This window comes from Pinus tabuliformis, chromosome 3_2, assembly GCF_031772625.1.
Source record: "Pinus tabuliformis cultivar Carrire ecotype Pingquan chromosome 3_2, CPIR1, whole genome shotgun sequence".
NCBI lineage: Eukaryota > Viridiplantae > Streptophyta > Pinopsida > Pinales > Pinaceae > Pinus > Pinus tabuliformis.
The window spans coordinates 1,144,177,103-1,144,203,527 of NC_142302.1; positions in this window are offsets into that span (position 1 = coordinate 1,144,177,103).

A 26,425-nucleotide genomic window follows, 5' to 3' on the forward strand; every position below is an offset into this window, starting at 1 on the left:
CGATGATCCAGATTGGGCAAATTTGTTCCAACAGTCGGCCTTCTAGATGACTCCAGACCTAGTTGTTGGCATAGTTTGTATCGCCCTCCTTTCTCTGGCATGGCAGTTCCATCAATTGTGCTACCTTCCTTGGGGATAAGCTCACTCTTCCACCTTTCATGGAGACTCCTTCTCCTATTTAAACTCTCACCATTGCTATGCACTGCTAGTTTTTGATAGTTGGATAGTTGGCTAGCTGGTTTGAGCAGTGCTGTTAGTGTTTGTGAGTTTGTTAGATAGCTGGTGTGAGTGTGACAAGTGTGGGATTGTTGATAGCTTGTGGAAGGTTGTGAAGTGCCCTTAATTTTGTGTAAAACTTATGAGTGAGAGAGATCTTGTATGTTGGGAGATCCATCTTCAAAGAGTGAATGCTTGAGGAACATGCTGGTTGGATCCCTCTGAGAAGGCTTGTGATGTCAAGACTTTGGTTGTAAGCTTACTCTTATTTCATTATTAATACAATCAATGATGTTTTCCTATGTCTTGTATGTAATTTACTTGATAGCTCATGACTTCTTGACTTTGTGAGTAAATAGATCATTGTTATTTTCAGGTTACATGCTTTGTTGTATTTCCTTTGCATTGTTTCTGGTCGATCACTTGTTAGGAGAAGGAAGCGGAAGGTCGAACAGTGCAACGGAACTCCATCGACCACTGGTTGAGGTAGGCCTCCAACTATGACTATTTAAGGGAGCCTATTGTTGATCTGTCCCTGTTTGTGACTAGACCCACTCTAGGGCTGGAGGGGTTGCCTCTGTCCGCAGAGGGAACACTTTCTTGTATCACAAATTGGCGACTCTACTGGGGAGTTTGGACTATGTTTTCCCTTGTTTTCACTTGTTTTAATTTTTGATTTGGTCTCTTTTGAAGTTTGGGGATTAGTTATCAGTCTTTTGAGTTTCCTGGCTTGATATAGGAAATACCTCTATTTGATTGAAGGATTGACTGTTTTTGATTTGGGAGTTTTTGGTTTGCCTGTCATTGTTTTGAACATCATCACGAATTAAAATTTAACAGTCACGTTGTCATCGCGTAATTACGTCTCACAGTCGCGACGGCTCTGTAAATCCATCCATCACGGAAGAGTCGTGTACTTCCGCGCTAACATCGCTCTGTTGCTGCAGTTAGTTCTTTATCAGCAGTAGTTGCTTGTGTATTGCCCGCGTTGATTGCTATAGAATTGATTTTCTCAATTCTGCCTCCTGAGTCCATCAGTCCTGCCGGTCCCTTGCTTTTCTTGCTTGCTTAGTAGCTTGTTTTTCACTGTTTATGGTTAAGGCACTCCTTTGTCAGCTTTGTTGAATGAATCTTGCTTTTTTTCCTATGTGACCTAGTTCATTATTTCAATTTTCTTGAATTAGTTGGATTAGTTGCTGGTTTGTTCAAGGTTCGTTTGCAGCTTTCTGTTAGTTTGATTGAGCCTTCCCCATTGCTTGTTTTTGGTTGATTGTTTAGTGGCTGTTGTTGAACCAATCTTTGGTATTGATTCGATTTCTTTTCACTACCCAACATAGATCACAATTGTTTGGATCTACTGGTTTTTTCCACACTTGCTTGTTGCTTATTTGTTTCTTCTAGATTTAAAGACATCAAAATCAAAAGGATTGCATCCATTTAGTATACGAAAGTGAAAGTGAATTTGCATTTCAAGTTTGCATATTGGAAAGCGAATGATTAAATCTCTCATTAGTAATATCCGTGCACTTTAGGAATTGGTGTCTGTATGAATTGAGTGACTGCCTTTGTTTATCTTGGTTTTCTTGGTTTGGGAATGATTTCTCTACCCTCCCGTAGGTAGGTGTTCATTGAAGAAAAAGGATATTTTTTTCTCATTCTAGCTGCATCCTAGGATTTGTTGTATACATACGGTAAGGCTTGAAAATTGAAACATAATTCAAGATCAAATCTAAAATGAATTGAATAAACCTAACAATGCATTGGAACATAACACACATTATTTAGAGGTCTAGGCTAGAGACGTGCTCCAACATCGTTAAACCTAGTCACTATTGTTTACACTCAAGGTTGGGTGATTCCTCATTCTGTGACTCAATAGCGGTCTAGTATGGAATTGTGCTCCCATGTACCATCGAGTATATGTTGGGAGACCCCACTAGGTTATCATCCTTCATCCTTAGGAAGCCGTGTCTGCCACCTTGCAAACCATAACGCACTAAACACAACATTCGGGAAGATTGACTGCTGTACGGAAAGTCCTTGGTTTTCATATGATTGCCATGGTGTATATGCAGTTTTACGGGTTGTTTGGTAAACCTTTTGCCTAGTTTCTCCAAAGTAGTCACTTTCGTTCCTTTTCGGACTCCTTAAAAGAAAAGGTCCATCTCAGCACTTGTCCTTTCAGGATCATTAAAACCTCGAAAGAGATAGAGTCACCTTTTCGTCCTTTTCTTGACTCTTGAAACATGAAAAGGTCAAGTTTTGTTCCTGTGAAAATTTACTACTCACAAAATATTCTTGGTAACAGTTAGAGTTCTTCATTACAATTCGATTATTTTTCAGGCTCATTCCCGATGGCAACATTCCCCGAGTCTACCTGCCAAGGTCTTTCCCCAGATGGGAATCCTAGTCCGTTTCCACCTTTTGGAAATGCCGGTGCTACGTATATGGTAAAACTGTCCTTGCTTGGGCTAACCATCGGTTTACCCATTTGGTTGTTTTCAACCTCGGTGGTCCCGAGCACCATGACTCCTGTTCCACCATCTCCTTCGTCTGAACCACAACATGTTGATTCCAAGGTTGAGCCTATGCCTTCTTCCCCTGTTTCTTCCTCCTCCTCTCCTCCTTCGCCTGGTGAAAGTTTCACATCTAGTAACCAGGAGACTAAGAAGAAGAAGATGAAGATGAAGACGAAAAAGAAGTCTGATAAATGCGAGGCAACCTGTGCAACTATTGCTACGAGTACATCTCAGGTCGGACCACCTTCTGCTCCTCCGTGGAAGGTTAAGTTTCCTTGTAAATTGTGCAAGGGTGACCATCTTCTTCATGATTGTCCCGGTATTCCTAAGATCTTAGATGTATGGTCTCACGATCTGGCTCATTCTTCATCATCCTCTGAAGCTCATGACGATGCTACCCTATCAACTGGCAGTGGTAAGAAGAAAGGGAAGATTCATTTCCCTTGTAGGCTATGTGAAGGACACCATCCCCTTCACATTTGTCCGCTCATGGATAAAGCTTCCACCGTTTTGGAAAGTCTTACAGCTTCTTCCCCCCAACTTCCCATTGGTTATCAAAGGTTCTATTCAGACCCTCTCCCCGTTGGAAAAGAGATTGAATTAGATTCTTCTCTTGTCCATCCTCCTCTTTCCCAGCCTGGTTGTGCTCAGCCTGTTCCAGACCAACCATTGGTCAGAAAGAGTGTCGAATTGGGTTCACCACCTGTTGATCACTCTGCTTCGGAAGAGCATCATGCTCATGTTCTTCTCGTCTCATCAGATTCTCCTAATTCTGAAAATGACCCTCCTATCCCCGCTGATCAAGGGGGTCCTCCTTCGGTTCCTATAGGGTAGGGGGCAATCATACGATTCCCCCACCAAGTAGTTCGGTCGTTTCCTTCGACTGGAGTCACTTGACTGTTTTCCGCCTTCCATCCTATGTGCCTTTCCAGATTACAGTACATGCCTATGATAAGGAAGTACCTGACACTGTCTTGGATGAGGGTGCGTCTGTCAGTCTTATGCCTTCCACTACTTGGCAAGCTTTGGGCTCCCCACAGCTTGTGCCAGTCACACAGAATCTATTGGCGTTTGACGGAGGAACCAGTCAACCTTTAGGGATCCTCCCAAAGCTTCTTGTTACTTTGGGGGGTAAAACCGTCTATATAGACATTATGGTTGTCCAAGGTGCTTTAGATTTCAATCTTCTCCTTGGCCGTGACTATGTTTATGCCATGGGGGCCCTTGTCTCTTCACTTTTCCGTGTGGTTTGTTTTCCACACGATGGAAGAATGGTGACCATAGATCAATTATCGTTCTTTAGTCCCCCGGTTCCTCCTGCGTAGCTGTCATCCCCTCTTGGTTCTTGCTCGCAAGTAGTACCTTCTTCACCACAGGTCAATTATGTGGCTACCCATTCCATATCCACCTCTTCTGACAATCATGCAGATGGTCTCGTACATCATGTACTGGGGGCATTGGAACCCGATCTATCCTTAGTGCCTCATGACATGTGTCCCTCCCAGAGTACGTCTCATCCATCCCGTGAAGACCTCTTGGGAGTCATGTTCTCATATGGCCAATGAACCAAGGTGTCTTGAGGAAAGTTCTTGATCTTATGTCAACCTCGTTAAAAAATGAAACAAGGGTTATGAGCATAGTTCCTGACCTTATGTCAAGCTCGTTAAAAAATGAAACAAGGAGTATTGAAGAAAGTTCTTGATATTATGTCAACCTCGTTAAAAAATGAAACAAGGGTTATGAGGGTAGTTCTTTTTCATTATGTCAACCTCATTGAAAAAATGAAACAACTCCCCTTTCCAAATCAAGTCTTTGATTAAGATCTTGTAAAATCCAAGTTGAGTCTTTCTAAGATCTCGAAAGTGAACCTTCATTCCATCCACCTTGTTGAATGCAATGAAGCTTGGGGGGCATGTACCTTGATTTTCATCATTATGTTGGGGGCATGCGAACTTATAATAATCATAGTTTTTCGTTTCAAGCTTGTGTAAACATGAAACCGAATCCAAGCAAAGTTCTCCAACGTTCAATCTTGTGTAAAAATGAACCCATACCTGATTTACACCTCGTGATTGTCATTTTTATCCGCTAAATTCTACTAGAGGAGCCTTGGTTGTTTCATTCCATCGCCACCATCTCTTTGGCTGATCATATGCTTTCACTTGATTGTTTATCCTTTCCTGAGGAACTGAAGTGAGTGGTTTTATTAGCCAGCCTCTTGACCATTACATGTTTTGAGCAGTTCCACCATTGCCGGAACCAGTTGCTACCCTTTATACCACTCATTTCTCTAGGACGAGTCACCTTTAAGCCATTTTCTGACTCGTAAAAAATGAAAAGATTGCCGAGTTTTCCCTTTAACTCGTTAAATGGAATAAGAGGCAATCTGCTTTAAGCTCTTTTTTGACCGTGTAAACATGAAAAGATTGTCGGGCCTTTGTCATTTCAAGTTCGTTATTGGTTACGAAATGACGTGATTTCAATCGCTTTTTTACTTTTTCGGGTCAAGGTCACTAGTCACGAAAAGTACTCCTCGATCGTAATGGTCGAGTGGTTCTTTCGAGTATCGTTTTATACTTTTTGGGCTCGAGAGACACAAATCTATGAAAAAGGACCCCCCTGGAGTTTTCTTTTCCCTGTCTTTTTCAAACTCTCTAAACATGAAAAAGACTCTGAGTTTTACCTATGTCGGATTCGTTAAACCCTGACGACATTGGACTCGTCACCATGACGAGACTCGAGCTTCTCCTCCCTAGGGCTCGTTAAACTATTACTAGGTTGTATTTGACCGATGATCAAACTTATATTACAAGCATATGCTATCCCCTTCAAGCTTGTTTTCAAAAATAATTGGGGTACTCGCTAGCAATGGTGTGGGAAAATTTGGAGATCATCATTGGCAGCTAGTCACTCTTGAACATCGACACTTTTGCTTCTTGTCGGGTTGGGACATCCATACATTGTCATTTGGCCTTCCGTGGGTTTGAGTTGCCATTTAGCCTCATTCCATCTGATTCACGCCTCTGATCCCTTGGTACCTGAATGCTGCCACCCTCCGGAGTCGTGTCGCCGACGTGTTCAAGAGCATAATCCTTCTGTAGTTTACACCTTTGCCTCCTCCTCTGATACTCTGTTTCGCCATCTATCTCTTGTTCCCTATCTCGTGTCATTGATGAGGGAAACATTATGGCCCTCCTGCGATGTATCGTCTCTTATCGACATCAGCTCATTATCAATGAAATTGATCTAGAGATCCCCTTTGGTACCTTAGAGCTTACATGCCTCAATGGCAAGTTCTTCATACCTAACGGTCGACTTTCATCATTGGTCGTCGATTGGGTGATTCCACGAGTGTTCGACTTCAGCTCCTTCTTCACACTTCGTGGATTGTGCTAAACAGTACCTTGAGAACCATTAGCATTATTGGTGGTTTCTCTTGTGCCTATTAATGGTTTCCCTCATTGATTGGTAATCAAGCAACTTTCTATCATGCTCCACCTCAGCACATCTATTTGCATGTTAGAATTTGTACTATGGTCGGTTGGGTTCAAGACCCCGAACTTAGATTACACATGTTCGGGCTGCGTGGATTGGTTCGTGATTACATGACTCGTTGGTGGATGGCTGTGCCCATGTCTAGACTACATGTATTTCATTATCAGAGATATTAGTTATACTTGCGTGCAGGTTCCTCCAGATGGTGTTCCAACTCAGTCAGTTTCGTAAAGCATTTCACCCCTCCCACTCTCTCAGGCTTCATGCTTTAGGGGGCATCTATTACACAGTAATTTGTCACTACCTTCACTCTAGTCCTTCTACTATGTCATGTGTCCAAGTCAAACATGCTCATATTGAACAAATGCTCTCTTGTGCTACCAAATGACACACTTTTCCTAAGTTATCTGCCTTCGCGACTGTGGACTTAATATATGCGCTGAAGGGCGCTCATAAACAGTCCATCTGCGTTGCCAGCGCGAAAGTACATCTGATTCCCACGATGGTCCGATTTCATGTTCCAACGCGAGGTTACTTATTATATTTAGTGATGATCTGACTAGCTACATTTCTCACTAGCAATGTTAGCGCTAAAGATCAGTTATGCCCCTGCGATGATCCAGATTGGGCGAATTTGTTCCAACAGTCGGCCTTCTGGATCACTCCAGACCTGGTTGTTGGCATAGTTTGTATCGCCCTCTTTTCTTTGGCATGGCAGTTTCATCAATTGTGCTACCTTCCTTGGGGATAAGTTCACTCTTCCACCTTTCATGGAGACTCCTTCTCCTATTTAAACTCTCACCATTGTTATACATTGCTAGTTTTTGATAGTTGTATAGTTAGCTAGCTGGTTTGAGCAGTGCTGTTAGTGTTTGTGAGTTTGCTAGATAACTGGTGTGAGTGTGACAAGTGTGGGATTGTTGATAGCTTGTGGAAGGTTGGGAAGTGCCCTTAATTTTGTGTAAAACGTATGAGTGAGAGAGATCTTGTATGTTGGGAGATCCATCTTCAAAGAGTGAATTCTTGAGGAACATGCTGGCTGGATCCCTCTGAGAAGGCTTGTGACGTCAAGACTTTGGTTGTAAGCTTACTCTTATTTCATTATTAATACAATCAATGATGTTTTCCTATGTCTTGTATGTAATTTACTTGATAGCTCATGACTTCTTGACTTTGTGAGTAAATAGATCATTGTTGTTTTCGAGTTACGTGCTTTGTTGTATTTCCTTTGCATTGTTTCAGGTCGATCACTTGTTAGGAGAAGGAAGTGGAAGCTGGAACAGTGCAATAGAACTCCATTGACCACCGGTTGAGGTAGGCCTCCAACTATGACTATTTAAGGGAACCTATTGTTGATATGTCCTTGTTTGTGACTAGACCCACTCTAAGGCTAGAGGGGTTGCCTCTGTCCACAGAGGGAACACTTTCCTGTATCACAAATTGCCAACTCTACTGGGGAGTTTGGCCTATGTTTTCTCCTGTTTTTTCTTGTTTTGATTTTTGATTTGGTCTCTTTTGAAGTTTGGGGATTAGTTATCAATCTTTTGAGTTTCTTGGCTTGCTCTGGGAAATACCTGTATTTGATTAAAGGATTGACTGTTTTTGATTTGGGAGTTTTTGGTTCGCCTGTCATTGTTTTGAACATCATCGCGGATTAAAATTTAACAGTCGCGTTGTCATCGTGCTCACCCTTTTGTAAGATCCTGTGCATCGCGTAATTACATCTCACAGTCGCGACGGCTCTGTAAATCTGTCCATCGCAGAAGAGTCATGTACTTTCGCGTTGACATCGCTCTATTACTTCAGTTAGTTCTTTATCAGCGCTAGTTGCTTGTGTATTGCCTGCACTGATTGCTGTCGAATTGATTTTCTCAATTCTGACTCCTGAGTCCATCAGTCCTGCCAGTCCCTTGCTTTTCTCACTTGCTTAGTAGCTTGTTTTTAATTGTTTATGGTTAAGGCACTCTTTTGTCAGCTTTGTTGAATGAATCTTGCTTTTTTGCCTGTGTGACCTAGTTCATTATTTCAAGTTTCTTGAATCAGTTGGCTTGGTTGCTGGTTTGTTCAACGTTCATTTGCAGCTTTCTGTTAGTTTGATTGAGCCTTCCCCATTTCTTGTTTTTGGTTGATTGTTTAGTGACTGTTATTGAACCAATCTTTAGTATTGATTCGATTTCTTTTCATTACCGAACATAGATCAAAATTGTTTGGATCAACTGGTTTTTTCCACACTTTCTTGTTTCTTATTTGTTTCTTCTAGATTTAAAGACATCAAAATCAAAAGGATTGCATCCATTTAGTATACAAAAGTGAAAGTGAATTTGCATTTCAAGTTTACATATTGGAAAGCAAATGATTAAATCTCTCATTAGTAGTATCCGTGCACTTTAGGAATTGGCGTCTGTATGCATTGAGTGACTGCCTTTGTTTATCTTGGTTTTCTTGTTTTGGGAATGATTTCTCTACCCTCCCGTAGGTAGGTGTTCATTGAAGAAAAAGGATATTTTTGCTCATTCTAGCTGCATCCTAGGATTTGTTGTATACATACAGTAAGGCCTGAAAAATGAAACATAATTCAAGATCAACTCTAAAATGAACTGAATAAACCTAACAACGCATTGGAACATAACGCACATTATTTAGAGGTCTAGGCTAGAGACATGCTCTGGCATCGTTAAACCTAGTCACTATTGTTTACACTCAAGGTTGGGTGATTCCTCCTTCTGTGACTCAATAGCGGTCTAGTACGGAATTGTGCTCCCATGTACCGTCGAGTATATGTTGGGAGACCCCACTAGGTTATCATCCTTCATCCTTAGGAAGCCGTGTCTAACGCCTTGCAAACCGTAACACATCGAACACAACATTCGGGAAGATTGACTGCCGTAGGGAAATTCCTTGGTTTTCATATGATCACCAAGGTGTATATGCAGTTTTACAAGTTGTTTGGTAAACCTTTTGCCTAGTTTCTCCAGAGTAGTCACTTTCATTCCTTTTCGGACTCCTTAAAAGAAAAGGTCCATCTGAGCACTTGTCCTTTTAGGCTCATTAAACCTCAAAAGAGATAAAGTCACCTTTTGTCCTTTTCTCGACTTTTTAAACATGAAAAGGTCAAGATTCGTTCCTGTGTCATAAATTTACTGCCCCCAAAATATTCCTGGTAATAGTTAGAGTTCTTCATTACAGTTCGATTGTTTTTCAGGCTCATTCCCAATGGCAACATTCCCCGAGTCTACCGGCTAAGGCCTTTCCCTAGATGGGAATCCTAGTTCGTTTCCACCTTTTGGAAATTCCAGTGCTCCATGTATGGCAACATTGTCCTTGCCTGGGTTAACCATCAGTTTACCCTTTTGGTTGTTTTCAACCTTGGTGGTCCCAAGTGTCATGACTCCTGTTCCACCGTCTCCTTCGTCTGAACCACGACATGTTGATTCCAAGGTTGAGCCTACACCTTCTTCCCCTGTTTCTTCCTCCTCTCCTCCTTCGCTTGGTGAAAGTTTCACATCTAGTAACCAAGAGACTAAGAAGAAGAAGAAGAAGATGAAGACGAAGAAGAAGTCCGATAAATGTGAGGCCACCTGTGCAGCTATTGCTCTGAGTACATCTCAGGTCAGACCACCTTCTACTCCTCCGCGGAAGGTTAAGTTTCCGGCTCATCCCTCATCTTCCTCTCAAGCTCATGGCGATGCTACCCTATCAACTCATATTGGTAAGAAGAAAGGGAAGATTCGATTCTCTTGTAGGCTATGTGAAGGCCACCATCCCCTTCACCTTTGTCCGCTCATGGATAAAGCTTCCGCCATTTTGAAAAGTCTTACAGCTTCTTCCCCCAACTTCCCATTGGTTATCAGAGGCTCTCTTCAGACCCTCTCCCCGTTCGAAAAGAGATTGAATTAGATTCTTCTCTTGTCCATCCTCCTCTTTCCGAGCTTGGGTGTGCTCAGCCTGTTCCAGACCAACCATTGGTCGGAAAGAGTTTCGACTTGGGTTCACCACCTGTTGATCACTCTGCTTCGGAAGAGCACCATGTTCATGTTCTTATCGTTTCATTAGATTCTCTTGAGTCTGAAAATGACCCTCCTATCCCCGCTGATCAAGGGGGTCCTCCTTCGGTTCTTGTAGAGCAGGGGGGCAATCATACAATTCCCCCACCAAGTAGTTCGGTTGTTTCCTTCAACTGGAGTCACTTGACTGTTTTCCGCCTTCCATCCTATGTGCCTTTCCAGATTACAGTATATGCCTATGATAAGACAGTACCTGGGACTGTCTTGGATGAGGGTGTGTTTTTCAGTCTTATGCCTTCCACTACTTGGCAAGCTTTGGGCTCCCCACAGCTTGTATCAGTCACACAGAATCTGTTGGCATTTGACGGAGGAACCAGTCAACCTTTAGGGATCCTCCCGAAGCTTCCTGTTACTTTGGGGTGCAAAACCGTCTATATAGATGTTATGGTTGTCCAAGGTGCTTTAGATTTCAATCTTCTCCTTGGCCATGACTATGTTTATGCCATGGGGGCCCTTGTCTCTTAACTTTTCCGTGTGGTTTGTTTTCCACATGATGGAAGAATGGTGACCATAGATCAATTATCATTCTTTAGTCCCCCGGTGCCTCCTACGCAGCTGTCATCCCCTCTTGGTTCTTGCTCGCAAGCAGTACCTTCTTCGCCATAGGTCAATTATGTGGCTACCCATTCCATCTCCACCTTTGCTGACGATCATGAAGATGGTCTCGTACATCATGTACAGGGAGCATTAGAACCTGATCTGTCCTTAGTGCCTCATGACATTTGTCCCTTCCAGAGTACCTCTCTTCCATCCCGTGAAGACCTCTTGGGAGCCATGTTCTCATATGGCCAATGAACCAAGGTGCCTTGAGGAAAGTTCTTGATCTTATGTCAACCTCGTTAAAAAATGAAACAAGGGTTATGAGCATAGTTCCTAACCTTATGTCAAGCTGGTTAAAAAATGAAACAAGCAGTCTTGAGGAAAGTTCTTGATCTTATGTCAACCTCGTTAAAAAATGAAACAAGGGTTATGAGGATAGTTCTTTTTCACTGTGTCAACTTCATTGAAAAAATGAAACAACTCCCCTTTTCAAATCGACTCTTTGATTAAGATCTCGTAAAATCTAGGTCGAGTCTTTCTAAGATCTCGAAAGTGAACCTTCATTCCATCCACCTCGCTGAATGCAATGAAGCTTGGGGGGCATGTACCTTGATTTGCGTCATTATGCTGGGGGCATGCGAACTTATAACAAGCATAGATTTTCATTTCAAGCTTGTGTAAACATAAAACCAAATCCAAGCAGAGTTCTCCATGGTTAGAGCTTGTGTAAAGATGAACCCATACCTGATTTACACCTCGTGATTGTCATTTTTATTCACTAAATTCTGCTAGATGAGCCTTGGTTGTTTCATTCCATCGCCACCATCTCTTTGGTTGATCATATGCTTTCACTTGATTGTTTATCCTTTCGTGAGGAACCGCAGCAATGAGTGGTTTTATTAGCCAGCCTCTTGACCCTTAGATGTTTTGAGCAGTTCCACCATTGCCGGAACCAGTTGCTACTCTTTATACCACTCGTTCCTCTAGGACGAGTCACCTTTAAGCCCTTTTCTAACTCGTAAAAAATGAAAAGATTGCTGAGTTTTCCCTTTTAACTCGTTAAATGGAATAAGAGGCAGTATGCTTTAAGCTCTTTTCCGATCGTGTAAACACGAAAAGATTGTCAGGCCTTTGTCATTTCAAGCTCGTTATTGGTTACGAAATGACATGATTTCAATCGCGTTTTTACTTTTTTGGGTCGAGGTCACTAGTCACGAAAAGTACTCCTCGATCGTAATGGTTGAGCAATTCTTTCGAGTAGTGTTTTATACTTTTTTGGGCTCGAGAGACACCAATCTACGAAAAAGGACCCTCCTGGAGCTTTCTTTTCCATGTCTTTTTCAAACTCTCTAAACATGAAAAAGACTCCGATTTTTACCTATGTCAGACTCATTAAACCCTGACGACATTGGAATCATCACCATGACGAGACTCGAGCTTCTCCTCCCTAGGGCTTGCTAAACTATTACTATGTTGCTTTCGATCGATGGTCGAACTTATATTACAAGCATATGCTATCCCCTTCAAGCTTGTTTTCAAAAATAATTAGGGCACTCGCCGGCAATGGTGGGGAAAAATTTGGAGATCATCATTGGCAGCTAGTCACTCTTGAACATCGACACTTTTGCTTCTTGTTGGGTTGGGACATCCATACATCGTCATTTGGCCTTCTGCGCATTTGGGTTGCCATTTAGCCTCATTCTATCTGATTCACACCTCTGATCCCTTGGTACCTGAATGCTGCCACCCTCCGGAGTCGTGTCATCGACGTGTTCAAGAGTATAATCCTTCTGCAGTTTACACCTTTGCCTCCTCCTCTGATACTATATTTCGCCATCTATCGCTTGTTCCCTATCTCGTTTCATTGATGAGGGAAACATTATGGCCCTCCTGTGACGGATCATCTCCTGTCGACATCAACTCATTATTCAGGAAATTGATTTAGAGATCCCTTTTGGTACCTTAGTGCTTGCATGCCTCAATGGCAAGTTCTTCGCACCTAACGGTCGACTTTCATCATTGGTCGTCGATTTGGTGATACCACGAGTGTTCGACTTCATCTCCTTCTTTACACTTCGTGGATTGTGCTAAACAGTACCTTGAGAACCATTAGCATTATTGGTGGTTTCTCTCACGCTTGTTGACGGTTTCCCTCATTGACCGGTAATCAAGTGACTTTCTATCATGCTCGATCTCAGCACGTCTATTCGCATGTTAGAATTTGTACTATGGTCGGTTGGGTTCAAGACCCCGAACTCAGATTACACATGTTCGGGCTGCATGGATTGGTTCGTGATTACATGACTCATTGGTGGATGGCTACACCCATACCTTTATCACTATCATGGTCTTATTAGCTGGATGGTTGCATCCATACCACAGACCTAGTTCGTATGTCTTTTGGATGGCTGTACCCATGCCTAGACTACATGTATTTCATTATTAGAGATATCAGTTATACTTGCGTGCAGGTTCCTCCAGATGGTGTTCAAGCTTAGTCGATTTCGTAAAGCATTTCACCCCTCCCACTCTCTCGGGCTTCATGCTTTAGGGGGCATCTGTTACACAGTAATTTGTCACTGCCTTCACTCTAGTCCTTCTACTATGTCATGTGTCCAAGTCAAACATGCTCATATGGAACAAATGCTCTCTTGTGCTACCAAATGACCCACTTTTCCTAAGTTATCTGCCTCATCGTGACTATGGACTTAATATATGCTCTGAAGGGCGCTCATAAATAGTCCATCTGCACTGCCAGCACAGAAGTACATCTGATTCCCGCGATGGTCCGATTTCATGTTCTAGCGTGAGGTTACTTATTATCTTTAGCGTTGATCTGACTATCTACATTTCTCACTAGCGATGTCAGTGCTAAAAATCAGTTATGCCCCCGTGATTATCCAGATTGGGCGAATTTGTTCCAACAGTCGACCTTCTGGATGACTCCGGACCTGGTTGTTGGCATAGTTTGTATCGCCCTCCTTTCTATCGCATGGCAATTCCATCAATTGTGCTACCTTCCTTGGGGATAAGCTCACTCTTCCACCTTTAATGGAGACTCCTTCTCCTATTTAAACTCTCACCATTGCTATGCACTGCTAGTTTTTGATAGTTGGATAGTTGGCTAGCTGGTTGGAGCAGTGTTTTTAGTGTTTGTGAGTTTGCTAGATAGCTGGTGTGAGTGTGACAAGTGTGGGATTGTTGATAGCTTGTGGAAGGTTGGGAAGTGCACTTAATTTTGTGTAAAACTTATGAGTGAGAGAGATATTGTATGTTGGGATATCCATCTTCAAAGAGTGAATGCATGAGAAACATGCCGGCTCGATCCCTCTGAGAAGGCTTGTGACATCAAGACTTTGGTTGTAAGCTTACTCTTATTTCATTATTAATACAATCAATGATGTTTCCCTATGTCTTGTATGTAATTTACTTGATAGCTCATGACTTCTTGACTTTGTGAGTAAATAGATCATTGTTGTTTTCGGTTACATGCTTTGTTGTATTTCCTTTGCATTGTTTCAGGTCGATCACTTGTTAGGAGAAGGAAGCGGAAGCTGGAACAGTGCAACGGAACTCCATCAACCACCAGTTGAGGTAGGCCTCCAACTATGACTATTTAAGGGAACCTATTGTTGATCTGTCCTTGTGTGTGACTAGACACACTCTAGGGCTAGAGGGGTTACCTCTGTCAGCAGAGGGAACACTTTCCTATATCACAAACTGGCGACTCTACTGGGGAGTTTGGCCTATGTTTTCTCTTGTTTGCTCTTGTTTTGATTTTTTATTTGGTCTCTTTTGAAGTTTTGGGTTTAGTTATCAGTCTTTTGAGTTTCCTGGCTTGATCTGGGAAATACCTCTATTTGAATAAAGCATTGACTATTTTTGATTTGGGAGTTTTTGGTTCGCCTATCATTGTTTTGAACATCATCGTGGATTAAAATTTAACAGTCGCGTTGTCATCGCGCTCACCCTTTTGTAAGATCCTGTGCATCGCGTAATTATGTCTCACAGTCGCGATGACTCTGTAAATCCATCCATCGCAGAAGGGTCATGTACTTTCACGCTGACATCGCTCTGTTGTTGCGGTTAGTTCTTTATCAGTGCTAGTTGCTTGTGTATTGCTGGCACTAATTGCTGTAGAATTGATTTTCTCAATTCTACCTCATGAGTCCATCAGTCCTGCTGGTCCCTTGCTTTTCTCGCTTGCTTAGTAGCTTGTTTTTCACTGTTTATGGTTAAGGCACTCTTTTGTCAGCTTTGTTGAATGAATCTTGCTTTTTTTCCTGTGTGACCTAGTTCATTATTTCAAGTTTCTTGAATCAGTTGGCTTGGTTGCTGGTTTGTTCAAGGTTCGTTTGCAGCTTTCTGTTAGTTTGATTGAGCCTTCCCCATTGCTTGTTTTTGGTTGATTGTTTAGTGACTGTTATTGAACCAATCTTTGGTATTGATTCGATTTCTTTTCACTACCGAACATAGATCACAATTGTTTGGATCAACTGGTTTTTTCCACACTTGCTTGTTGCTTATTTGTTTCTTCTAGATTTAAAGACATCAAAATCAAAAGGATTGCATCCATTTAGTATACGAAAGTGAAAGTGAATTTGCATTTCAAGTTTGCATATTGGAAAGCGAATGATTAAATCTCTCATTAGTAGTATCCGTGCACTTTAGGAATTGGTGTCTGTATGCATTGAGTGACTGCCTTTGTTTATCTTGGTTTTCTTGGTTTGGGAATGATCTCTCTACCCTCCTGTAGGTAGGTGTTCATTGAAGAAAAAGGATATTTTTGCTCATTCTAGCTGCATCCTAGGATTTGTTGTATACGTACAGTAAGGCCTGAAAACTGAAACATAATTCAAGATCAACTCTAAAATGAACTGAATAAACCTAACAATGCATTGGAACATAACGCACATTATTTAGAGGTCTAGGCTAGAGACATGCTCTGGCCTTGTTAAACCTAGTCACTATTGTTTGAACTCAAGGTTGGGTGATTCCTCCTTCTGTGACTCAATAGCAGTCTAGTACGGAATTGTGCTCCCATGTACGAAAAGTCTTTGGTTTTCATATGATCGCCATGGTGTATATGCAGTTTTATGGGTTGTTTGGTAAACCTTTTGCCTAGTTTCTCCAGAGTAGTCACTTTTGTTCCTTTTCAGACCCTTAAAAGAAAAGGTCCATCTAAGCACTTGTCCTTTCAGGCTCATTAAACCTCGAAAGAGATAGAGTCACCTTTTCGTCCTTTTCTTGACTCTTGAAACATGAAAAGGTCAAGTTTTGTTCCTGTGTCATAAAATTTACTGCCCACGAAATATTCCTAGTAATAGTTAGAGTTTTTCATTACAGTTCGATTTTTTTTTAGGCTCATTCTTGTTGGCAACATTCCCCAAGTCTACCAGCCAAGGTCTTTCCCCAGATGGGAATCCTAGTCCGTTTCCACCTTTTGGAAATGCCGGTGCTCCGTATATGGCAACACTGTCCTTGCCTAGGTTAACCATCGATTTACCCGTTTGGTTGTTTTCAACCTCGGTGGTCCCGAGTGTCATGACTCCTGTTCCACCGTCTCCTTCGTCCGAACCACGACATGTTGATTCCAAGGTTGAGCCTACGCCTTCTTCCCCTGTTTCTTCCTCCTCCTCTCCTCCTTCGCTTAGTGAAAGTTTCACATCTAGTAACCAGGAGACTAAGAAGAAGAAGAAGAAGATGAAGACGAAGAAGAAGTCCGATAAATGCGAGGCCACCTGTGAAGCTATTGCTACAAGTACATCTCAGGTCAGACCACCTTCTGCTCCTCCGCGGAAGGTTAAGTTTCCTTGTAAATTGTGCAAGGGTGACCATCTTCTTCGTGATTTTCCTGGTATTCCTAGTGTTACCGGGAAAAGTGTCTATTTAGAACTGCTCTATCCCACTAAGGTGTGACAACTGCCTTAGAAACAAACAGAGAAAACTACTTTTGTATTTCCTTTATGAATTAAAGATAGAGGGGGATAGAAAAAACCGACCTGTGTCTTGCGCTAATCCTTTGATCCAATCCCTCTCTTCTTTGACAGCTTCCAGCTACTTGCTCCCTTACTTTCCCAACTTCACCAAGTACCTGTAAGATCACAAAAGAAGAAAACTATACAAAGACATGGATCTATATTCATAAACAACTTAGGATCAGATTTAAGCTAACCATACAAATGTAACAAGCATCAATGATACAAAAGCATGGAGGAAAAACTCAAATAGTTTTTATTGATATACAAGAAGATCCAGGAGGAGTTACAACCGATGATTCCTGACCCAGCATCAACCTCCCAGCAAAGAAGCCCCTCTTCACCTCCAACAAAGCATAAATCACCCAATACTCTGATCTCTATCTCAAAAACAACAGCAATTCATTACAATGTGCAAAATTCCAGCCTTTGGATATCTGGGATGAAGGATCCTTATATAGATGTATGCAAGAAGGATGAGTCAGCTTATGATTTGATTAGTAGCTTCTCTCTGTCAGTTCTTGCTTCCGCTTGGAGACTTAAGGCCTCTTACTCATCCTTGGTCGAATTCAGTGAGGCAAGTGTCATAGGAGAAGATTTTGGAAGCTTCCACTGTTTCTCCACCTCGTGGAATGGCACTGCCATTTGTCATTTCCCACTCAACGCACCCTGATAGTGCATTTAGGTGCGTTGCAACGCACCTAGCCAGTGGATCTAGGTGCTATGCAACGCACTTAGCTAGTGGAGCAGCTAAAATGATCCTGTCTTGACTTATTCTGAGCAGTTTCTGGTGGAGAACTTTCTGGGAGAAGCTGTAATTTGTTGACCTTGTTCCTTTAGGGGTTAGAACAACACTTTTAGGGACTTAGGAGCCCTTGGTTTATGGAAATTTCATGCTTAGAGCTGTAAGGCACAAAAATGTCTATAACAGTTGCCCCGTAAAGTATGAGGCCGTTAATCGGGTGAAATGCTTTATTATGAGGATCCGAAGTTCTTTCAATGCTGGGAGGAGACCTGTAATAAGATACAATACAATACATTATCTTCATACTGTTTTCATGATCTGGCTGAGGCGGGCATTCCCATGCTCAACTTTATAAATTCATTTTCATGTACATAGGACAGACAATCGTCTGATTGTAGACTGATGATTCTGATAGAGCCATCATCCTTTTGGTAGGATGATTATCTGTGCTGCAATGTTGTACATTTTAATGTCTTTATTTCCCTGAATATATATCGCAGCCCGGATGGATGAAACTAGATCCGGGGTCTTCAATCTCGTCCGATCTTCACTCGAAGTACAAGTCGATCCATGTGAGAAATGTTTTGAAGTCGAACATGGAAAGACATCGCTTGATTACCAGTCAATGATGTAAACTGTTAACAAGCGCGAGAGGAATCACCGATAATGATAATGATCCTCAAGGTACTGCAGTACAATTCACGTGGTGTGAATAAAGGACTCGGCGTCGAACACCACACAAAATCTTTCGGTCGAAGGCCATTGATGTAAACCTATCGCTGGAAGTGAGAAACTTGCCATTGAGGCATGCAAGCTTCAAAGTACTGAATGGGTTGTTCCTAGACCAACTTCTTGGATAATGAGCTGATGTCGACAAGAAGTGATCCGTCATAGGAGGGCCTTAATGAATCCCACATCAATGACACGGAACGGAGCAAATGATTTTGATGGAGGTGAAAACGATCTGATGATATACGGTTCAGGGTGGTAGTCATGAAAGAATGGAGTATAATGTATGGTAGTGGGCAGGACACAGGTGGCCTTTCTGGATGACTTCTCTTGAACATGTCGGCGACACTGATGTGATGGATCGGTAGCATTAACCCCAAATGTGGATGGTATGGTGTGACCATGGCGATGTGACCGGTGAATGAAACAACCCAACCCGACTCGGGCACGGAGTGGAAGTGTCATGTTCAAGAGCGACTTGCTACCGATAAAGATACTTTGAGTTTTCTTCCCAATTTTTCCCCAGTCATTGGTGACCAGTACCTCTTTATTTTTGTCAAGCTTGAGGAGGATAACATATGCTTGTTCTATAATTTTCCCTTCGGGCAAACCCATCGCTATGTTTTAACGAGCCTAGCGATAGTGAAACTCGTTCTCGTCTAAAGACAAGTTTGTCGCTATTAATCTTTTTAACGAGTTTAACGACAAAGATAACTCGGTCCTTTTCATTTTTAGAGAGTCTGAAAAAGTACGTAAAGGTAACTCCAAAATTCCTTTTTCGTCATCTATTCCCTTAAGTCCGAAAAAGTATAAAACAATACAGAAGGGATGAATTTTCGATAGCTTTAACGAGCCAAACAAAACAAGCGCAAGATCTTTTTGTGTAATAATCCCTCAGGTCCAAAAAGATTAAAATCTAGAGGAGGGATAGCACTTCCTGTCCCTTTAACGAGCTGGAGAGGCCAATGGCTCGGCAATCTTTTCATATTTTACGAGTCAGTTGAAAAGAGCTTAAAGAAGACTCGTCTTTTGAAGAACGAGTGATAAAATGGGTAGCAGCTGATTCCAGGTAAGGTTTGGAATTTTCCAATCACGGCAGTGTCACAAGGATGGCTAGTGAAATCACTCTTCACAGCTGTTCCTCAAAATGGGTAAACAATCAAATGGAGGTGAATGATTGGCCAATGAAAAAGTGGAGGTGACGGTGCAAACACGATCAAGGCTTTAATGGCTGAAGCACTGCATTCACGGTGGTTATTTACCAGGGGATAGTTCATTTTTTAACGAGCTTAAACGCGGGTGGAAGCATTTGCTCGGTGCGGGTTTATTTTTTAACGAGCTTGAACATTGCGGTAACACTGCTCGATTAGATGGTCTTTACCATAAATAGCTTTGTCCTTCCAAAGATCGTACTGTATTTTCAACTACTTCATCGAACTAGTCAGAAATGAACAATATTTGCTTGAAAATGAGTTTAAAATGCTTAATATCTTACTTTGAACTACGTAAAAGTAATTAAAAAGTGTTTTTTACCTCTCATTTTACCATTTCATTTGAACTTGGTTTGTTGGAGCTTTGGAGGTGCTTTTCCCCCTCGATTTTCATCAGTTGATTTCGGGAGATTCTATGGACGATTCTCGGCACCGTCTGGACCAGGTAGGAGCTAAACCTGAGCTCCTTCATTTCATGGCTTCCATTTTGCATTTTGAGCTTGATTCCTAGCTTTTCTGAGCCCCTGGGGTTTGAGGAACGCGTTCTACCATCAACGCACCCTCAATGTATCGAAACCTGCATTGAATGCTGGCCTGTATAAAGGCTATTTAACATTCAACGCACCTATAACACTGCTGCAGGTGCGTTGGGCGCAAAAAAGGGAATTTGATGCACAATTTGTTATGGAATTTTTGTCTGTTTCTTACCAAGATCAGGATCTAACTCCTCTCTTGTTTGTTTTTCAGAGATCTTTGGAGTAAGATGACCCTTACATGGCGAGAACGTGAGCATGAAGAAGAGGACATGCTTGCCCTACATGATCCAGTTATAGTGAACACGCTGCGGAATTGTGGCTTGCTGAAGTTCTTTCGCATTTCTAGCATGAGACAACAGATCAACTTACTGCAGTATTTGTTCGATGCTTGGGATCCTACCAATCAGGTTTTCCAGATCAGGGGCAAATCTATCCCCTTGACTGCAGTAGACATCTATTTCTTGACTCGCTTGTCGAGGCGGGGTGCCCCCATCTCTTTGTCAGGTTCGGCCCGAGGAGGCGATTCTGTGAGAGATTATGTCCGCCGGTATTGCAGAGAAGGATCTCAACCGAGTAAAGACGGCAAGATCATCATCTGTGATGTCACTGACAGGTCCCTTAGGACTATTCTGTTTACTTTTGGTAGGATGGCTGGTAGTGCGTCTCTTCATGTAGCCAATCAATCTTATATGCAGCATGCCTTGCAATGCCTCCAACCGAAGGTTTTCAACTGATGCGACGCAGTACTTCTTGTGATGAAAGAACAGTTGACCAAGATAAAGAACGGGAGGTTGAAGAACTTTGGGTATGGTTCTATTTTGACCGCCTTTGCCTTGGAGAAGATACCACTGATGCAGCCGCAGTACATTGCACTCGATTTACCTTCTCCTACTGAACCACGTATGCAGAGATGGGTCGACCATATGTCTAGGCATGCTGGCCAGTCTCAGATTTCATTTTCTGATACCTTCTTCAGGTGGTTTGATCGTCAGGAGATGGTTTATTCTGAGTATCCATACGCTGGCATGGACTTCCGGGGTGATCCAGATTTAGTACTGCCGGATGGCGAGCAGTGGGGCGCCATTGGTAAAATCTTTGACCATATTGCTGCTTATAGTTTTTTGTTTATAATGTCCTTGTGCTTTATTCTATCAAGACTTTAATCAAACTCATATGTACATGCAGATTTTGGTCCCGTTCGTCCAGTAGTTCGCCTGAGAGTACCAGTTGTTGCCCCAGCAGGAGAGGCCATCGGAAGGGCTATTCTTCGTGACCTCGATGTGGCCGAGACTCTCACAGCTTTGCAGGAGCAGGTTGAGGGCCTCACTGTCGGTATTCCAGATGTGAGGACCGCCGAGCTACCTTTGCGGTTACAGCGGCATACTACTGGTGTGCCCAGACGATGGACTCGTCTCTTACGCATGATCGCACAGGCTGTGACTTGCTATCACGAGCATCATTAGACTAGGGTGCCCCCTAGCATTTTGAGTTTTTGGGTCGCTTGACCGATTTTGTCTTGGTTACAGAACATTATGTGTAAACCATAAACAGCTATATATATTTTTGATTTTCGGAGTTTTATTTTGGTTGAGCTACATGATCCACATGCAAAACATTGATGATGTGTTTCTTTTTATAAATGTTGCAAATGTCTATCTAACACATAGTTTGCTAATGAGTCGGTTAATGTGTTTAAGTTTCTGGAAATATGTTGATATTGAATAAGATCAAATTGTCTTTCCAAAATCGTAACCCTTAGGAACATGCGATAAATAGCTAGGTTTCGGACGGAATATATACCATTGAGTTGTAGTATTACAAGTTGTGAGTCTAGCCTGACAATTAGTCGGCGTATACCATGAGTGATGGCATCAGAGAGAAGCTCTATCAACGTGCTATACTCAGCGATGTTATTCGTTGATCGACCTTTGAAACTTACTAACTCGCCGCTTGGATCAGAAATGGCCTAGGTTGCGGAGGACAGGTTTCGTGAACTACGACTTGCTCCGTTGGCATATCCAACACATGGCTCCAATAGGTTTGACCTCTGCAATAAATGTAAAAAGTGGATTACTCGACCAAAAAAAACACTTTAGCGAAAACAAAAATATAACAAAAGCATACTGGTTACCATTACGCATAGTAACACTTGAGGTACAACCCATTGCGAGGTTGCGCCAGTGGAATTCCGTCATAATCCATTAACTCATAGGTTCCCTTTGCTAATACTCGCTTAACAATATAGGGGCCCATCCATAAAGACTTAAATTTACCTGCTCCCAATTTATTGGATTCTTGGTCGTAAAGCAAGACTAAATCACCTTCTGAGAAGACACGGGGTTTGACATTTTTGTCGAACTGCGCCTTGACTCGTTTCTTATGGGCTTCGTTAGCCAAAGCGGCGTCACGACGGGTTTCATCCAATTGGATTAATTCCAAGAAACGAGCCTCTTCTTCTGAAGTTCCGGGGAGGAGATCAATTGCGAGTTTGAGAGACGAGATTTCACACTGGACTGGTAAGACTGCTTCCAGGCCATATACCAGTTGGAAGGGTGTGAACCCGGTTGCATTCCTTACCGATGTTCGGTAAGCCCACAAAGCTGAGTATAGGATTAGGTGCCATCTTCTTTTGTGAACTCCGATCATCCTTTGCAGCATGCGTTTCAGGACCTTGTTGATCGCTTCAACTTGTCCGTTGGCTTGCGGATAATATGGAGTAGAGCTGTCGTGAGACAACCCTAGTTTGGCAGCTAATTCGACCATCATGTGATTGCGAAAATGCGATCCATGATCTGTGACTATAGCCTGTGGTACGCCGAATCTGGCGACTACATGATTGAAAAAGAAGAGGGCAGCTGTTTCACCAGTATTATCTAATGTAGGCATCGCCTCAGCCCATTTTGTAAAATAGTCAACTGCGACTATGATATACCCATGCCCCCCAGTCGAGGTGGGGTTACATGTCATGAAATCGATGCCCCATTTGGCGAATGGCCCAACAGCAACTATTGGCTGCAGAGGTGCGGGTGGTCTTCTGGTTTTGCTATCAAAAATTTGACAAGCATGGCAACTTCTGACTGCGGTTATGCAATCTTTGAACATTGTTGGCCAGAAGTATCCTGCTCGTAAAAAATTTTGTGTTGTAGCATATCCAGATTGATGCCCCCCACACGCGCCTGAATGACATTCATTCAGGACTTTTTCGGCCTCCTCATGGGTGAGACACCTTCTCAGAACTGTATCGATACCACGACGGTAAAGTGTATCACAGACGATCATGTAGTCTTTTTCTTGGTATCGAATACGTTTTTGTTCAGAGTGGGAGGTGTTTGGCCTAAATTTTTGGGTTTGGAGATAAATGATTATATCCCCATACCACTCATTTCTTGTAGATATCAGAAAAAAACTTTCGTCGACGATTGATTCTTCGGATGTTTCATCGTTGGACGACGATGGGAGATCGCACAATAATTCTGCGAAAACCAGAGCTTTCTTTGACTTGGATTTTACAAATTCCAGATCAAACTCTTGTAGGATTGCTATCCATTTTGAATATTTGCCCCCCAGTAACTGTCGCGACAATATATAAGTCATGGGGTTGCAATCTGACAGAATGGTAGTTTTCCGAAAGAGGACATAGTGTCGAAATCTTTGTATCGCTTGAACAGCCGCAAGCGCTAGTTTTTCAACGTAAGAATATTTGCTTTCTGTTTCATTTAAGTTTTTACTTAAATAATATAAAGGATGTTCAATTCCATCGACTTCTTGAACTAAAACCATTGCGATGGTCGTCTCTGCTGCAGCCAGATACAGGTTAAAATCTCTTTCATAATCAGGGGCGTATATTAATGATGCTTTCATTAGGGAATCTTTTAAAGCATCAAAGGAAGCTTGTGCAACCTGATCCCAGACAAAGGGTACCTCCTTTCTCAAGAGACGTGTATAACCTTTAGCAAGTTCAGCGTAGTTTGGAATGAACCTCCTCAGAAAGTTTGCTTTCCCTTGGAGTTTCTGAATCTGAAGAAAATTCAAAGGTGGAGGCAAATTTATGATTGCCTGGACCTTACACGGGTCGAGACGAATCCCGTCCTTGGAGACTACAAAGCCAAGTAAACGACTAGAACTAACGCAAAATACACATTTGTGCGGATTGAGTCATATCTTGTTGTGTCGGCAACGTAGAAATATCGCTCTTAAATGCTGTGGATGATCAGTCCGCTTTCGCGAATGAGCCGGAAGGTCATCGAGGTATGGTTGAACGATGTTTTTGATGTCATGGAAGGCATAATTCATTGCCCTCTGAAACGTCGCCCCTGCGTTCTTTAAACCAAAGGGTAATTTTCGATATGCGAATGTGCCCCACAGACAAATAAATGCAGTCTTTGACTGGTCCTGTGGGTGGATATTTATTTGATTATACCCGGAGAATCCATCCATGAATGAGAATATTTCGCATCCGGCGCATTCATCAATTATTTGGTCAATGAAGGGTGTAGGGTAGTTGTCTTTTGGACAAGCTTGATTTACATCCCTATAATCGACGCACACTCTAATTGTCCACTGTTTTTTCATAACAGGGACAATATTCGATACCCAATCGGTTAGAGGAACCGGGTAGATGAAACCAGCATGGAGAAGTTTTTCAACTTCTGCCTTAATGGCAACGGCTTTCTTGGGGTGCACCTGCCTTAGCCGTTGTCGTACTGGTTTGACATCTGGATACATCTTAATTTCGTGTTCAACGATACTCGAGTCGATGCCTGGCATTTCACTATATGACCAAGCAAAGACATCTCTGAATTCGTGAAAAAGAGCGTTATATATTTCCAGTTCTGATGGAGAACAGCATTTGCCAACATAAATATTCTCTACAACATCTGTTTTGGTCGAGATATTTATGGCTATAGTCTCTTCAATGTTGGATAAGTTTCACTCGGAATCCACCGTATTTACAGTATTTGATAGAAAATCAACTACTGAAGGATGATAAAGGTCATTTTGAGTATCTTCTTCATAATCCGGAAGAAGAGAACGATGGTGGGAATCATTCCATGGTGCTCCTTCAATTACCATAGATTGGAGAATTCCTTCGTCGGTGACATGCACTCACAACCAAGGATCTGAAGGAGTACCATATTCTCTATACCTATCTATCCAAACGCTTGATGAGCGTTGATTTGGGTTTGCCTCCCAGGCTAGGAATATTGATTGCTATAATATTTCCGTTGGGCTTGGGGGCAAAACCACTGTATGATCCATGTTGATATCATTTTCTGAGATCTTTATAGAAGATATCATGTTGCAGGTTCCTATCAACGCTACTTCCGCCAGATTGATTGGAGGTGGAAGAGTGAAAGTTCCCATTAGTATAGGATCTTTTAGTAGGCCTACTCCAATATTATGAAGCGAATGGGGGCTTCCATGGATCATGGGAATGCTTCCAGTAACTTGAGAACCATTGGGGAGGAAGTTTTGTTGATCAACGATTGTAATCCCTCCTTGAAAGGGAAATGCAATCTTTGAAAAATAGGTCGACACAACAGCTGCCATGGCATATATCCATGGTCGTCCTAGTAGGATGTTGTAATCAAGATTCCCATCGATGACTTCAACATCTATTTCTACAGTTTTCCCTCCTAGTTCAACTTTCAAGTTATTTAGGATACCATATGGGGTATATGTCCTTCCGTCGAATGCTTTTAATTTCGTCGAAGACCGCGACAAGGTTGGAGATCCTAAAGTTTTCTAGCAACTCATCGACATAATGCATGTAGATGCCCCCTCATCAATAATTGTTCGATGAACAGTTTTTTTGAGGGCTTTCACTTGAACAAGGAAAGCTAGTTGAGCTGGTAACTGAGGATCGTATCCTTTATGATTGAAGGATACAAGATTGGAATCCTTTGGATCAGTCCCACCAATGGCCGATAATAAAGCCTGCCTTTGGGATTGGCAATCTTGTAGTACTTCAAGAGTCGACATAGCGGATGGCGGTTGGGCCAAATCTTCCACTATGTTATAATGTTGCACTGCTCTAGCGCGGGGATTAAATTTCGACTTGTGTACTACTCCCTTCGGTGGTTTTATCGTCAATTCAGGGATGGTGGGTGGCACAACTTCTGTCGAAGTTGTTGTCGAACTACTTGGTTGATCTTTATCCTTGTTGTTCGACAGCTGTGGATTCCCATAATATTTGTTCCTTGTCGATATCAAAGCATCATTTAGCTGTTTTGAAACCGACAACATTAGCACTTGAGACGGGGAAGCATTTCCACTTTCAACCAGATTTGTTCCTGGATTTGGAAACGGATCAGTTAACACTGCGGAGGTTTTTGAATTCTTGAAGAATTTTTTAACCTCAGCTCTGTGTGGACAATCTGCAGTCCGATGAT